At 33.1% G+C, this 17,963-nt stretch overlaps 1 protein-coding gene across 2 annotated transcripts in view; it reads left to right on the forward strand.

The window, feature by feature from the left end:
• The window catches only part of LOC129746956 (prohormone-3-like), a 169,585-nt gene that overhangs the window by 49,514 nt on the left and 102,108 nt on the right, over positions 1-17,963 (forward strand). The window lies entirely within an intron of this gene.

Here is a 17,963-nt window from a genome sequence, read left to right on the forward strand (position 1 = left end):
GTCCTATATCCTACTATTATTATCTATTAATAAACTATCTCCGACACTTAGAAGTTTTTAACTTACTACGAATAATCCACGCTTTAATTCCCAACTTCCTTTTCTTCTTCTCCCTTATTTTCTTCCTCTTACTATCAAATTGCACCTCTGTCACTGATCTGTCACTAGACCTACTGCGGTGTTTTTAACCCAGTCATGTTCGTCGAATGAGTAGATTGCTCGTGCAGATGTGGCCGTGTCAACAATCATAGTCATTAGTGACAGGAATAGGATATCGCATGTTCAAACTCATTAGGCGTTGACGGCAGTCTTTTTCGACGCTGATGGCGTTTCTACCTGTACCTTCCTATATCGAAGTCTAGAACAGCTGTTTTGCAACCCTAGGGGCAACATTGATTTGGCGTGTCTGTCTCGGACTGATTCACTCTCTGGAGCCACCTTAATGGAGTTTTTTTTCTCGTTTGGATGGGTGTATCTCCTTAATGTTGTGAAACGTATCCGATTTACATGTCGTCGTAGAGCAAGTTTGGAGCATTACATGCGAAACATTAATACGACCCGAATTTCAAAAGCACACGAACCCTGCCTAGTGAGGTCAAATTTTGCTTTGTTTAATCCCTAATAGGCTGGTACATAGCTCGAGTTCGTTTATCTACCTAAAAGCATACATTCCAGGGAAAAGGTGAAGCCGACGTGCTAAACTAAACGACCGAATCATTGGATTACAGTTTTCATTTCGCCAATTTCCCACTTCAGCTACTATCGGATGGCGAATTCGATCACAGAATTCTCTGCTGCTACATGATATGGTTTAAACTGGATGTAAATTTCAAAGTAGCCCACATAGTTAACGACATACACATACAATCACACAAATACACGCTCCAAACGTATGGAAATTTCTGTTCTATTACTGCTGGTCCACGACGAGGGAACCGTCTCGTCCGATCCGCCAGGCCAGGCAGCAGTTAGCTTGGGTGCTCGAACCAAAACCGGCACCAGTTCGGCAATATGTGTGGAAGCCCGGGAGGTCTAAAAATGGCCTACGCAATGGAAATTCGTAGGACTCCGGTAATCTGGCCTCAAAACACGACGATGCTGTTTAGGATGCAGCAGTTGTTACTCATTCCGAATGGTGCCAGCTGGTGGGATATGGATTAAAATTTAATAACTTCATTTGACTTTTAAATTTAAGCCGCCCGGAAAATGCATTATTCAGCTTTATTACTGCCTCTGTGGGGGGGTTGGTGATGGTTTGCGAGCATTGGGGTGGTGTTTGAACAATTTAAGCACACCGATTTATGGGAGTTTCATTGGTAATCAGATTTGAATAATTGCTGGTTTGTTTGGGTGATTATTGAAAAACCATTGTTGCTAATGATTAATAAATCAATCTTGTATGGCCATAAGTATTATTTTCAATGTTTGAAAATACTATTTGTGTTTGTTCAAATATTAAACAGGTTAGCCATCATAATGCAAACGTTTTGTGAGCCGAATCATATTCAACAATAGCGCTATAAGTGAATGTGTACATATAAGACCTGTGCGATTATAAGGAAAAGATGAACCTTTATTTTTTTAATAATTATTCGCAGCCAAATTAAAATAAATCTATCTTTTTTTACAATTCGTTTATTTAAAACGGCTCAAACCATTAAGTTTAACGGAGCTAGGAAACTATTAGTTTTTTGTACAACAGTTGTTTAAATTTAATTACCGAAGATTTTTTTCACATTGTTGTCCATTTATTCGTTTAAAGGATTCAAGTTTAAAGTTCATCGATGATTATTCAAAAATACGATAGACAAAAAAGAAAAAGGAAAAAGAGAAAAGGGATACTTAAACATGGAGATCAAAAATAAATCTATCATTCAATTTCTTTCCATCTTTGAATATAGAAATCCATAAAGAAAAAAGAACAAAATAGAACAAGATAAAACAAGTTCAACTCAAATAAAACAATGCAATTTAAGAGAAAATCAGGTAACATGATAAAATAATAGAAAAAAAAAGTTGAAACAAATAAAAGCTAGACGGAGCAAGCTAGAAGTAAACTAAGCAAGACAAAACAATGCGAAACAAGGCGAAGAAAACTAAATAAGAAGAACCAGATAATAAAACCAGACAAAACAAGAAAAATGTAATAAATAAGGTCGAAGAATTATGATTAACAAAAAATCAAGAAAAAAACGAAAATGATACAACAGGACAGCATTATTTTAAGAAAATGAATCTTGATCTACAAAAAAAGAATAAAATAAGAAGATACAAAATAAAACAAGGTTGAACAATATTATACAGAAGGGAATGGGTTTAGTTATTGATTAAAATTGAATTAAGTCAACCTTCTACTGCAAACGAGCCCATATGGTCACGACGTTTTTAAACTTTTTTTAGGCTTAATTCAGAAGGGGATGAGAATAAGGATACTTTCCCTGGGGAAACTTGATCCCTCAGCTATTCTCGGAACTGCAATGTCTCACATAAATAAATCAAATGTTCTATAAATATTTGCCAAACAACCTGTTATCTCGAAAATAATTTGGATATTTTGCTTCTTTGGTCATTTCACTTTGTTTGAAAAGTCCAACAAAATATGATTTCACCTTTTTTCATCATTTTGAAATGTTTCCCACATAGAAAAATTAACAATAAAAATATTTTTTCCAATACGTCAATTGTTAGAATATAATATAAACTTCTTTATGCCATATTTTCAAAAAAATGTAATCTCTCTATTTTTTCAAGAAAAAAATTCTAAAATGTATGTTATGGTTTCACTAAATCCCTCAAGTTCAAAAAATATATTTTTCTTTTGAATGGACGTTGATTATTGCCAAGCACGAAATTGTTGATATTTATAGGTATTAATAGTTTCCTGATATAACGGACTCAAAAAAGGACTTTTATCTCAAAATGCGAGAATTGCGCCTTTAACCCTTTGTTTCATAAAGTAATAAATTTGCAACAATTAATGTATGAAAAAAGTGAATAATCGTATTTTAGTTTCAATTTTTTTTTTATGTACACATCATTTCCAACTGTTTCAAACGATTTTTAAAGGAAAATTTAAAAAAAATCCTGAAATGCAGGGTAAAATAGGGAAGTACATAAACATTTGAATTATCTATGCCTGACACTTATAAACTGTGTCATGAAATCTAATATGGCCAAAAATGTCAATCGAACTTTTATCTTATGGTTTTTCATAATTTTTGCAAAAGCTTAGGGCACCCTGATAAAAGGATCAAGTCTCCTCTAATGTGGGATCAAGTCTTCTTAACTTTCAAAATATCACAATATTTTAGTCCCACGAAAACGCTTCTAAATCATCAACGGATTCATCTATCGATCAAACTTTTGCAGCATATAAACTTGAAAATACACACTGTCAGAAAATGCAAAGACGGCGATCTGCAAAATTTTCGCAAAAAGATATTACGAAAATAAGAAAAAGAGATAAAGCATCCCCATTCTCCCATACTCTTAATTATTTCAAACTATAATAATACATCAAATATTTAATAAAAAGTCATTTGTTTTCCAAACGGCAATTCAGTAAAAAGGAATCAAATAACAGAGTTTCCAGATTTAAACCATTTTTACTGAAAGAAATGTTTAAAACCAGCAGAAATTCTCTTCACACGGTATATAATCAGGAACATATACAGTAAGATGCAAGTTATCTATGGAAAAAGTCCCAAGATCAAATGCCGAAACGTCGGACAATCTATAAAACTATGTTGTTTTCTTCCTCTGGCCTGGTTGGTAACATTTGAAAACAAAGAGCCAAAAAATATCAGTCGTTACAAATAACCGAAAAATTAGAAGAGGAGGATTTTTCGGATTATTTCGGTTTATTTTAATGATAATTTTTTATTTTAATGATAAAATAGAAATAAATGGTTTGGTTTTCTACATTTCTAGCGTATTTATTGGCAATTTTATTTATTTGTTAATAAAAAAAAACTCTCCGAGCTCTTAAAAAACTGTGATTTCACATTCCGTTCAGTTGTTTTAAATAAATTTTAGACGAGGAAATAGAAAAGAAAGTTCTGAATGATCGAATAGCTTCATAAATCTGACTCACGAACGTTTTGGCCATATTTCTCATAAAGGATTTATGTTCATCCCTGTAGCATTATAGATATTATATATATATATATATATATTTTTCATAAGTCTTCTTTTGGCATAAGAAAACTGTACAGATATGGAAAATTTGTTTTAAGTTATTTTCAATTACATGTGTGTGTCCTTCGATTTGAGGTTTTTCCTCCTATATGGTTCCGTTTTCAAAAATTGAAAAAATCGAGAGGATATTAAATTTTCAAATTCAAGCTCAATCTGTTGAACCAGATTGTCATGTTTAACAAGCCGATTTGTTTTAGAAAAGTTTCTGCTATATTAAATCTAAAAGTTTCAAAATAAAAATTAGTTTTTGTCAAAAGCACATGAAAAATTGTATTTGCGTATGCAAAAAAATGGATCTTCTGAATTGAAGATTTTCTTACCAGATCCAGCCCTTGTTAATTTCTAAAATGATGCAGTTTATGAAAAATACTTAATATTTAAATCAATTCATATTCACTGTCGTGTTTAAAAACAGCTATCCTCACCCTTTTGTTAGTTCCGTAAACGAAAATTAGTTGGCACTGCATATCAAAAAGTTTTGCTGTAAATCGCCAACGTCTTTCAATTCAAGAAACATAGAGTTATTGGGATAGTAATGCAAAACTTAAGTAATAGTAACAAAAAGCCTATTAATAGGCTTCCGGACTGTAATTTGTTAAAATTTGGAGCATTTATCTCAATGGTTCCAATAAAAGTTGTCGCAGGATCAAGTATACAACAAATAACTCCAACATTATTTACAGAAATCCTCGTTAATCTAAAGTAATCAAGCCTTTTTACTCTCAACGAGAAGTTGTATTTATAGTAGTTGTGGTATGCAACAAGACTTTTGGAAAATCATGGGGACTCAAGGCTAATCTGATCTCATGGATCTTAATCCTATATCCTATATATCTATACCCTATATCCTGGATCAGATTATCCTCTGTAGCCTTTGGCCCAATTGCAAAAAGTAACATGTCTTTCAAAAACAGGAGCGTCAAAATCGTCTCATTCATCTGCACAGCTTTGACGATAAAACAATCTAATTCATGACAAACTTGAATGCTCAAAGGGCACTTGAAAATATTGGATAGGTTCAAAATTAACGAATTACTAACACTCGTTCGCCATACAACTAAAATAGGATCTCTATCTTTTATCGTTGATGGCTCAAAAATGAGTAACAATGCTAGTGCCAGGCAATTATGGCCCAGGGGTAAACATCTCGATTCCTATGGGATGTGAGATAACAGTTTTTCAAACAGAGGTTCATGCGATTTACTCTTGGGTGGAAATCTGTTTAAATATGATGATAGGCACGCTAATATATGCATAATCTCAGACTGCCAAGCAGCATTACAGGCTCTAAAATAAGGTTGCCAGAATTGTTTCAGCACGTATCCGGGCCGGACAAATCCGGACAATTTTATTTAAAAACCTGGCAAAATCCAAGCATTTGATTTCAAAACTGACAACCAAAAATCCGGGCAAAATTCGGGAAAATTTGGTCAAAACCCAGAAATTACTAAACATAAATGAAGAAAAAAAATTAAAAACATATTTTTTCATCAAAACTCATGGACAGATTTTAAATCGTATTTTAGGCTTCCAAAAAACCTTTCGAGATTAAATATTCACTAATCACTAATCGTACTTCCATAGCCAGAACTTATGTCTGAGTCCCAAAGAATAACAAATGTGTTATTATTCTTCTTGTATTTGTTCATGTTTTTAATTATTTTAACATTAAAACATTAAAATGACCAAAAATACAACATGGTTGGGCCTACCATGGAGCAAAGAACGCAGAGACATCTGGAACACAGGAACAGGAAGAAACGTGGACCACCAGTACCATACGTTTCAAGTGGGCAGAGTATGTATCGTTGGAAGCATGCTAAGAAAAATGCTCCTTGATGAAGACCCTGCGTTACCTAGAGTAATTTGCCCAATCACTTGGGTCATTCTGAGGGGCTGGAAATGATTTATTTTGTACACAGAAATCATAAAATCTAAGTATTTTGAAGAATTTGCTGTAATAAATAAAATAACATAAGAAATCTAAGCTTATTTTGTATTTCTTGAACTGTTTTGGATTTCAGTGTACAATCATTTCTGGTCATCGACCAAGGATAAAGCGCCTTTACTCGCTCTTGGAAAGAAAAAAGAACAAAAAAAAAACATCAAAAGAACACAAAACCTTACGAGTCATGTTCATAACTCGAAAGGTTTTTAAACGACTTTGACCTAGATTCATAAACAATTGACTTATTACATTCCCTTAAACATATATTGAATATTGTAAAGATTAATGGGTATAAAATATTATGTAAAATAAGCAAAAAAGATGCAGGAATTATACTTAGCTTTCATTTCTTCTGCTCATGATGATTATCATCTTTTCTCAGGTAGATTTCAGCAACCCTGTTGGTTGCACTTCCCCCAAAAAATTGAAAGGATCGCAGCAGTCACAAAATTTAACAGTTTGATCACGAGTTGTCAGTGGCAAAAAATATTTATCTTTTTTTTGCAAAATCTACTGAATGAGTTTCTACCTCAGATTTATTTATAGCTCGTTACGAAACCTAAACCTCAGATTAATTTATAGCTCGTTACGAAACCTATGGCTGTAAAATTTTTCTTGTTTCGCCATTAAACTTAAAACTCTTTTTTGTTCACAATAAATGTATTAACTTGCATAACTTGTATGTTTGTAATAAAAATTTGTCAAACCAACTACGCACATGGAGCAAAACATAGGATCGACCGGTTCCTTTGGTAGCTCACGAACGGCTCCTCCTGATTCACCCGCGCATGTAGCTCAAAAACACTGTATTCGTACATTTTCTACATTTTCTGACTATATTTGTTTTGAAATTCCTCGAAAATATAGTTTTTTTAATATTTTAGTAAAATTTTTAACAGGACGAAAAAAAAACACGTGCTGACGGTTCAGCATACGCCTACTCTTCACCTTTCGAGATTAAATATTTTTATAAAACTTGCTGAGAAAAAATTCGTTTTGGAGGCATAAATAAAAAAATTTAACAACACAGTTTGCTTTTTTGTTGGATTTGTTCAATGAGAATCAGGCAACCGGGCCGGGCCGGACTGTCCCCAAATGTTGTATTATATATCCGGCCAATCTGGCAATCTACTCTAGAAGCTCCAATGAGCAGCTCAAAACAAGTATGGAAATGTATTAACGCTTTAAACAACTATTAATACAAAACCAATTGAACTTAAATTGGGTTCCAGATTACTGCGGCATAGAAGGAAATGGAAGAGCGGATACACTGGCTAGGAGAGGATCTGAAGGGCCAATGACTCAGCCTGAAACTATCTGTGGAGTATCAACTTGTGCACTTAAAATTGTTTTAATTCACTTGGGAAAATTAAAAAAAAAATGAATGGCTTATGGGTTTAAATAATAAATAAATAAATAATAAATAATAAATTAACAAACACAGTTATAAGATGTGCCGGTTTTGTAAAACCAAAGTAGAAACTGCAGAGCACTTAAAGTGCGACTTAGGATATCTTATGTCACATCGAGTAAAAACTCTTCTAAACCCATTACATTATTTTAGACCGAATTCTTGCAATCAATTCATATCGGTATTGATTTTCGATTACGGCGAATGCGCCAAGACCTTTGTTTTGAGAAAAACGCATTTCAAGTTTCAGAAAATAAAATCAATTTCCTATTTAGCTGCGTACAATCATTTTCCTAAATAAGTCGCTAAAATGCTTTCAAATTGATTTAATTTCATCACCCGATCGTTAAATATAGCTTTAACGTACTAACTACTTCAAAAAATTAATAAATGTAACTGTGGGCCCTTTTACCACAGACATAGTGCTCTCATTTTGTAGATTCGCCAAATTGGAGCGCCCTTTTGAATTGCAGAATGACTGTTCGCCTTTTGGATCACTCATTATAGAATCAATATTCAAGCAAATTTCGGCTTGAAAGCGGGTCCAAATGATCACATTAAAACATTAGCACATTCAACGATCTTATAAATACTGATTTTTACATCTCCTCGTCCTGGAAAACAAATTTAAAAAACTTCAATGCCCTTTTGCTATCTCGAAATAACTATTCGCCCTTTTGTTCGCGACGAAATTTTGAGGGGAAATGGGCGAATGAACTGTGGGATTACACACTCATAAAAAAAAGCTATTCGCCTTATTTAAAAAATTAAATTTAACTTCACTAAAATAAGAAAAATTAAAAGAAGATCATATTTTCGGATGTAAAATAAAGAGTTTAACGCATTAATGTGATAATCTGGATTTGTTTACAGTTGGCGCATTCGCCGTATTCAAAAAACGATACCGATATGTTACCTATTTGTATCTATTTGTAAGACGTTTTGGGTTATTTCCCTCGATAATCCAGAAACTGTGGATAGCTATTATTTCATTTTATTCCTCTATGGGGCGGTATAAATTGCAAATGTAAAAGGACTTGAATTATGAATGTTTTAATGTGTAGACTCTAGAGTAGAGTGCCATAAGCAATATATTTGAGCTTCAAATACAACTTTCATGAATGAATTATTCAAGCTTTTACTTGTTAATAATGCTATGACATACCTTCATTAATCCTTCTGAAACTAATACTGAACATAATGGCACTCTACATGTCAAACTTATTCGTAATTTATAGATGGTCATATCCTATTTCAAAACAAGGATTATTTGCGTTTATGACAATATGCAGAAAGAAGAACTGTAACCAGCTGCCGTTCATTAAAGATTCAAACAATCAATACCATATCTATGACATAACGTTTCGCAGCACCAATGGCAGGCGAAATATTCAAATTTGCCCCTCCTGAATCAATACAAAGAACACGATACTATCGGAATACGATTTGTCTGTGGCTTTGCTCCCTTCAAACAGTGAACATGTATGTGAACATGTGCCGATATCCGTGAATTCAAACCCAAAAGTAAACATCGAACACAGTTGCATCGGATAAGTTTTTCAATCACTGTCCGCCAACTGCATCGTTGATATTTATACATAAGTCGCGAATGACTTAAAGATATTAAATCATCTACAATCGAAACAAATGGATAAAAAATATCCTGTTTTCTCACCCATAACCAACCCTAAAAACGAAGGGACGAAATGTCTGCAATATTCGAACACTATCTAGAATAAATCCCTGTCACCATCAAGCAGATACAAAGATGCAACCGGACCAAAAACGGTGCCATTTTCCACCCGAAAGCCAGTATCATTCACAAGCTGTCTCCCTCCATTTCGGCCCCCGGGTCCCCGGGAATTGTAAATTTGACATGGGAATTAGTCGAGTAAAGTTGAAAAATTTGTCACCTGTCACCCGGTTGGATGTCTGTCGGTTTGTCTGACCTGCGGTAACGATGAGTTGCAACTTTGTGGCAACGTGGAGCATTTTCGTGAACACCTGGTATCTAGTGGAAAAGGTGTGACATTTAATTTGTCTCCCATTTCGCGATGCACCTCAAATCTCCTAACATCATGTCAACGACGACGCTTATGTTAACATCAAAGCAGTATAGTTGATTTGTTCATTTCATTTACGATTTGACAGTGTGATACTGTTCTATTGTTTATCCGAATTGATTGTGAACCTTGTGCTTTAGTTTGGATGTTCATCATTTGAGTCTTAATGATGGACTAGTCTTAAAGCGATGTTTATTAGTGATGTGATTGAAATTAATTTTCCATTTATGAGAGAAATGCTTTCACAAATTGGATCTATTGTATTTAGAGCATCTCGTAATGTCAACACATTCTTAAAAATCAAATTTTATGTTTGAGTGATCTAATATTTGTCTTTTTATGCACCTAAAGGAACCTTCACCATATTTTAAAAGTGAGAGAGGTGTTGTGTGCAATAAACTGTTTTGTAACCAGCTGACCCGGTATGGTTTTCTACTCATTATAAAAATTTCTGAAATTTGCTCTGACTATTTAAACTTTTGATTGATCTGTTATTCCTTTTAACTTAACCATCAATATTTAGTCAATTTTTGTTGAAAACCTATTAGGTTACCTATTAAAAATGAGTGCCGTAACTTAACTTTCGAATGTCAATAAGAAAACTTAATTATCATTTTCAAGTTCTTAAATACGAATGCATAAGAATTTGTTTTTCAATAAATATTTGCGGGTTAAACTAGGCTTATCAGATACTTTCAGAAAAAAGCGGAACATTTCACGAAAAATGTAGGACACATGGAAAACTCTTAAAACCTGATTTTATTACCATTCCCAAATATCCCAGCAAACATTTAAGAAAGTATATTGTAGAAACAACAGAATAATTCAAACAAATATACCAGTTGAAAAGATTGTATTAAAATTGTCATAATAGCATCTTGTTACAAAAGTGGAGGCGAAAAATAATGACAAGATGCAAACGATTCGATTTCCCCACAAAAAGCAACATAAACGATTTTAAGTAAAACGGAGAATAATCCTCGAACGAGATTTGAACTCCAATCCTTTGAGATTGCTGTCCATTATCTTACCACGATGCCAACTCATCAGTTAATATGACCCGCGCTATAGCTCTATAGGTGAGATTTTCTTTTTACGAACCGGTCAAAGGAAGAAAGGGAGAGATCGGATAGAGTGTCTAATTGATGGACCGCCCATTTATCGTTAATCGATTCACTCAAATCGTTAATGTTAGACTAGCATATTCTCAAAATTTTTAGACATATTAACGAATTGACTAAACTGCTATCAGATTCATTTTTTTTTCTTTTTTTTAGTGAGACTTGTCGTAAATGAAGGATAGAAAATCACTCAATACAAACTTGTTTGCGATGGTTATTTAAAATGTCTTAATATTCGATTTGGATTATCAATTCTATTACGATTTCATGTAAGCTGGGATATGTGTATGTTCCTTCAGCTAAAATAGTTCAAAGAAAATCATAAAGTACGAATTGATGAAAATCGTTTAACAAATTGAATTCTTAAGAAAATTTCCATCTTTGTAAACTGCGAAAACTTCAATCGAAAGTTTTGTTTTTCAGAGTACTTTAAAATCCGAAAAAAAGAACGTTTTAATATTTTTTTAACGCGGTTTTTGATCATCTACCAAGTTTATTTGATTTAACTCGTCCATTCATTCTTTGATTGATTGAAAATTGTGTTTTTTATCTTTCGGTAGTCCTGTTCTATTTTATCCGGAATTTGACTATTTCCGTAAGCTTTATATTCAAGAGATTCTACTAGAGTTCTCGAGAAGAAGTTTGAGCCATCATCATTTGGAAGCAACTTAAAGAACGTTTTCTTCAAAAAAAAAAATTACATCGCTAGAACGTGCTCAAAGAACGCTTAACTGAACCCAATTTCTATGCTGCTGCTAAGATAAGCTTGCCAGAATGCCCAGTTTAACCCGGACGCGTCCGGATATTTGACACAAAATTTAGGAAAGGTTCGATCCTGTGCCTGGTTTGCACAGATTTATTCACTTTATTTCCAAAATTGAACCAAATAACTTGAATTGATGTATCATAATTATTTATTATTGCGTCCAAACACAATTTTTTTAAGAAAGATTATTAATAATAATCATGAACAGTTTTTTGGAAGACTAAAACACAATTTAAATTTGCTGATATTTTTTGATGTAAAAATATGTTTTCAAGTGTATTCTTTTTTATTTTTATTGAATAATTCCGTGGTTCTGACCTAATTTTCCCGGTTTTTGCTCGGGTTTTGGGTTGATAATTTAAAAATCAGATGCCCGGATTTTGCCAGGTTTTAAGATTAGGTATGGAAAATATTCTGACAACCTTAAATGCTAAGAACCAAACGACTTATTTAATCTTGTCTTATGAAAACTTTGAAAAATTATACTAATTTTGAGGTAAAAAAACATAATATTTGCATGATCATTGAACCGATGAATTAAAATTGAGGCTAAATTTAATGTTTTCCAATGTAAATCAGTGAAACTTTCTAACTTTTACAGTCATAACGGCGAATGTCATGTTCTTTAAGAAAGAACATATTTTGTTTTGAAAATCATAAATGGATAAAAGAAGATTAAAAAAAATTTGCAGGAGTTTAAAATAATCGAGGAGAAATTTTATAAGAAACGTTTTTATCAAGCACGAACCAACTATTAAGAAGTGGTAGAATCGGAGCAGGGTAAGTCTACCAAACAAGTTTTCTCAGGAAAAAGCGGGACAATTTGAGATATAAGCGGGACGGTAAGATATTTCCAAAAAAAGCGGGACATGTCCCTCTTTTGCGGGATGGATGGCAACCCTAAGTTTAACTCCTATCAAAAAGAAGAAAAAACAAATATTTGAAATCTAAACTTTTCATATTTTTTCCAAAGCTATTAGAGAAACATGAGAAATCAAATATGAGACAACTTAAGGCCAAAACATCATGAACACAATCCGTTTAACCACTCAATTCTACTAACTTTTTAGCCATGTCCATAGGGGTCCAGCCTGTTTGCGCGTAGTTTCTTTATTTGGTTACCAAAAATACATATAAGCTACAAATTTAAAAATCCTCTTTTAAATTGACAAGGCAACTGAACTGAAAAAAGTTCAAAAACACAAGTAAACAAAATTTTAAAAAAATCGTAAACTTCATCGACTGACCCAAAGTTTTAATGAAAAATCGAACGCTGAATCTAAAGAAGAAATTCAAAAAAATCTCAGTAGAACAGTTTTGAGCTATGCTCCAAATGTTAAATTTTGGAAAATAATCTTTGAACTTCATTTTTGCATATGATTAACAGTATTTTTGATATGAGTGTAGTTGTAAGCTTAAAAATATCGACAGCCTTGCGTGAATGTGAAATTTCTCTCCATTCAGAGTTAAACGTTTGCGTTTCCTTCATTGCCTTCTCTCACTCGAAAAACTCCCTCTGACTGGCAGCGTTTTCAATTTTCCTTTGCTCATCTTCCCATTCAATTTTAACGGTCACAGTCACTTCGAGCACATGACTGTGAGCTTCGCTGTAAACTCAGTCATTCTGATTTTGAATGAATGGAATCCGGTTGAGAAAAGTTGAACGTTGTTCCGGTGAAAAGCTATCAAATTAATAGCGACTTAACGGTAAACGATAGAAACTTGAAGTCTTCGAAAGAATTAAATCACGCAATAAGATATTTCATGTTATATTAAAAAATAGAAGATTAATTCACCTAGAAGGGAGTTGAAAAAAAATGTATGAATACTTTGTGTAGACACCTGATGCATTTAACAAAGTTGTTGATCGTACAATTTTAAGAAACTTTCTCGAGGACATCACAGAAATCCAATGAATAACAAATAAGTTCGGAAAAATAAAAAATATAATGAAATTTTTATCTGTTTTTGCCAATCTTCTGGAGCCCATTTTTTTCACAATTCACAGAAGCTTAGTTATATAATTACAAACAAATTATGTTTTTTTTTACATAACCAAATGTGCTTAGGAAGTTCACATTCAGTGTTTTTTCTGTTGTAGTTTTTATAAACTTTAATTTTTTTTTCCTTAATTCTGAAATATATAAACACTGACCCATTGCTGAATATATTATTATGTTGTTTTTGTTGAAAATGTTCCACAAATAACAGAGATATTTCAACATTTTTTAATGCTGGACACTTTAATATTTTTCATCCGATTTAAATGATGTCAAGAAGTAAGCTCCTTAAAATTTCACGATCTACAACTTTGTTTCATAAATAAGTGGTTAAACTAAGGGTTCTTTTAAATATTTTTTATCTCCCTTTTAGATGAATTAATAATATGTTTTTCATTAGAATGCCAAAGTCCTTGTTGCCTAGCTAAATTGTCTCGAAGACATAAAATGTCTATCGTTTACCGTTCAGCCGCTATTAATTTTGTTCGCTTTTTACGGTTCATGCAAAGTAACGTAAGCAAATATGATGGGCTGACACATTCAAAGAGGAACGAACTGAATGATATTTCAAGTTTTGATCCTGTCACGACTTTGTGGAACGAATGGTGAAACAAAAGAGAAGAAATTCACAGTCAACAAGAAGGTCACCTTCTCCAAACGAAGATTATTTCATCGACTGCCGAAGAAAATCAAAGGCAGAGTTTTTCCTTTCACATTCAACCAGTTTTCCGTCAATGATGGTGACTGTTTCGAGCACTGGTTGTGATATAGAAATAATAAAAGAAAAAGCATTTTCGAGAAAAAATTTTGTTGTATCGACAGTTTAAGAGTCGATGGTAACATTTTAAAAATCTTATTTTCTATGGATCGTGAATGTCAACCCTTTGTTTAAAGATTTCAAGTGGATATTTATCAAAATCCAATGAAAATTGAAGAAGTTATGGTTACTTTACTGAATCAGTAATATTTGCCTTTTTGAATAATTTAACGAACCACAGTCGTAGTGTGGGAAAAATCAAATATTATAAATCTCACTCGCCGGGGGTAGGGTCTAACACTTTCAAAAAATCGATTTTTTTATTTTTTTATTTTCTTATTGTAAAACATTTCAAGAATGTTGTGTCCAATTTTCAAGTCAATTGAAGCAAAACTGTTGAAGTTATAGGCCTTTATCTCCTCCTATCTAATACTGCAAGAAAGCAAGAGCAGAAACTTCAAACGCGTTTTTCTCGAAAGCACTTTTTTAAAGTCCGTGGACATCGTCATTTGAAAACTACTTATCCGATTCTTTTCAAATTTGGAACATATTTTCTACATATAAAATACCAGATCCCAACGTTTTTCTATTTTGTTTTTTTTTACTTTGGGGAGATTTTACAGGTGAAAAATGGCGGATTTTTTCGTGAAAAATCGTGATTTTGACTTCAAACAGCCACGAAAATTTCATAAAAAAAATTTTAAGTTAAATAAAAACGTTGGGGTCCAGAAAAACATCTATTTAAAATATTTTGCTCTGATTTTTCGACCTCAGATGATTCTGTGCTGAGATACAGTGTCCACCGCAAATCCTGTTTTCTAAAAGGCATCCTCGAAAGTGCTCCGTCACCGGCTCATTTTTCAATATTTTTCTACGAAAAAATTACTAAATGTTCTTTTAACAATGCTTTGTATAATGCAAAAAATTTGAATACATTTGTTTGAACGATAGCTCTAGAAAAAAAAAATCGTGAAAATGGTGTTTTTTTATACCCGTAAGACCCTACCCCCCCCCCTCCCCCCCCCCCTTAAGTTAAAATTGATCATTAACTTACCAGAAGGTCACATATCAAGTTTCAGTGAGGTCTGACCATGAGATAGGGTTGCTTAAGTCTTAAGCTTGAATGGAATATTCAAACGCAGCAAAAAATACTGGTTTTTCTAAGCTTCTAAGCTTACTTCATTCAAAAATGTTGGAAACTAGTTAAATTAATCTAATAAATTTCCGCACATTTTGACAAAACTATAGAAAATGGGAAAACGCCTTGGAAAGAAAGGTTAAATTCAATCACCAACTTTCCCGGTGTCTGCTAGTAGATTAAACTTCCGATAATTTTTTTAAATTGTTTTCTTCTTTTTTCTCTGATTTGAAAAAAAAGCGAAGAGCTGATACACCTAATTTGACGAAAGATTGTATAACAGGACGCCAAAAGCTTTTAAGATTTTTTTTTAAAATAAAGAAAAGGTAGGGGAAAGTGAGGTATCATGGGCCACTTTTTTTCTTTTGTGTTATATATTGTAAAAGTGTTAATTTGAAAATAATAAATGGTTTTGTTCTTACGCAATAGAATTATTTTTTTTAACATTCATTTACCCTAGCTCGTACTTTAAAAAAAAAGTATTTTTTTTATGACCGAATAACACGCAAAGTTTATAATTCATTTAGTTCTATTAGGGGCTTGTGATACAGCTCAGTTGGCAAATCTGTTGTCTCCTGAGCCGATGTCCACGAGTTCGAGCCCAAGAGTAAACATCGAACACCAGACCGTGTACCGGATAAATTTTTCAATAACGATCCGCCAACTGTAACGTTGATAAAGTCGCGAATGCCATAAAGATGGTGAAACGACTATAATCGAAAAAAAACATGTGTATTTTAAATTATGAATGTGTATAAAAGCAATAAAATATAGTTGGCCCAAGATACGCCACAAGCTATACATTTGCAAAGTAGTTGTGTTTCAGTGACTAATTTCTATTTTCAGGAAAATTTCCCATGTGAAAGAGCACAACATAACTTTGATCTTAAACTTATGAGCTAATTTTTGTTGTAAACTCTAGATTTCCCACTGATGCAATTTGTGAGTGCTTATTTATTGTGGTTGCCAATTCTCAGGTACATTTTTTAGCTTGTTTAATAATAGAAGCCATGTGGAGATAGCATTCAATTTTCTAAAATAAAAATTTTATAGAGGGATTCTTTAAAGTTTGTGAAAACAGACTTATGTTTTACCATACCAATTTATATGAAATCTCCAAATGGCCACCGAAATGAAAAATCACCTGCTTACTTATCGTTACACTATCTTTGCAAAAACATAGTTTTGAGTATTAGATTCTCTGGAGCCACTATTTAGTCGCTATAAAAAAAATAATCTAACAATGACAATTCGACAATGGTTAATCAAAATTAATTCAAGCATATGCTAAATGGCGTGACAACAAAATATTAAAAGTTGCACTACAAGTGGCTCCAGAGAGTTCAGAAACGTTGGTTTGGATGCATATCGATCGGAAAGTCAAGTGCATTTCAATAATTTTTCTACTGAAAGTAACTGTTTTCAACACAATTTAAGAGCAATTTCGACAGCTGTAGAACCCTGTGAAAATTGAAATGCAAAAATATTATCAAAATCTGATTTATAGTTCTTTCGACTGAAATGTAATAATAAGAAGCATAATTTTTTCATTTACCAAGCTGATTTATCAAGGTTTTACCTTCAAATGTATACACGAAATTCTCGAGTCATAGTTCTCCATGAATAAGTATAAAAAATGTAAGCTCTATTAGTGAATACAGCATTAAAATCACATTTTTTAGAGAAAAAAAATAAAATTGTTTCAAGAGTTCTATTGAATTGTTTTTTTTTCCACCCTTAGAAAGACAAAAATAATTGATAAGTAGTTTGCTCACTGCAGCTAACCTATAAAATCGATGAACTTGAATGTTCTACCAGGCAGGCAACCATTCTTGGAAATGGATAAAAACCCTTCAAAGCTCCGCTCTGCTGCCTTCAAGTGCTCGATAAATTACCTGCAACAGAACACCACCAAAGCAAAGGGCAGCAAAAACTGTCTGAACGCGCAAAATTATTGACCCAGACAACGAATGAACGAACGAACGATTCAAATGGCACTTGGAAGAAAAAAAATCTCCAAGTGCACATTGGTTGATGGTCACTCTTGTTTCGAACCTTGTGATAGTTTTCGTTTTTATTCTCCATTCGTTCTTCGAGTTAAGTCTTGCTTCTTTCGTCGAAGGAGCTGCAGGTGACCTGTTAGTTAGCGTGTACGATAAATTCACCTTTACATCCCCATCCGGCGCAGGAAATTCCCCTGGCTAGTTCTACTGCCCTACTCTGGGTCTCTAGCCCTGAAGTAGAGCTGCTCGTTTTCCATGGAAAGAAAGCTAAAGACCAACCGGTGGGAACACGCAATAAATCTAGGACCAAATGCAGTGCACGATTTGCATAGCAATAAATCTCGGTCGCTTCCATGGCTCGTTTTTGCCTGTTTGGATTTTACACTCAGAAAACTTTTTTTGAAATTTCCGAAAAAGGATACCAGAAATTTCTCAGAAATTAATTTGATTTGTCAAATTTAAGATCACATTTACAACCTATCTGCCTAGTGAACATGTCTCAACGTGAAATTTGAAAAAAATAATCACAGTAATGTTTGTGTTCCCACAAAAACTTTTT

The sequence above is a fragment of the Uranotaenia lowii genome, chromosome 2, assembly GCF_029784155.1.
Source record: "Uranotaenia lowii strain MFRU-FL chromosome 2, ASM2978415v1, whole genome shotgun sequence".
In the NCBI taxonomy this organism is placed as follows: Eukaryota; Metazoa; Arthropoda; class Insecta; order Diptera; family Culicidae; genus Uranotaenia; species Uranotaenia lowii.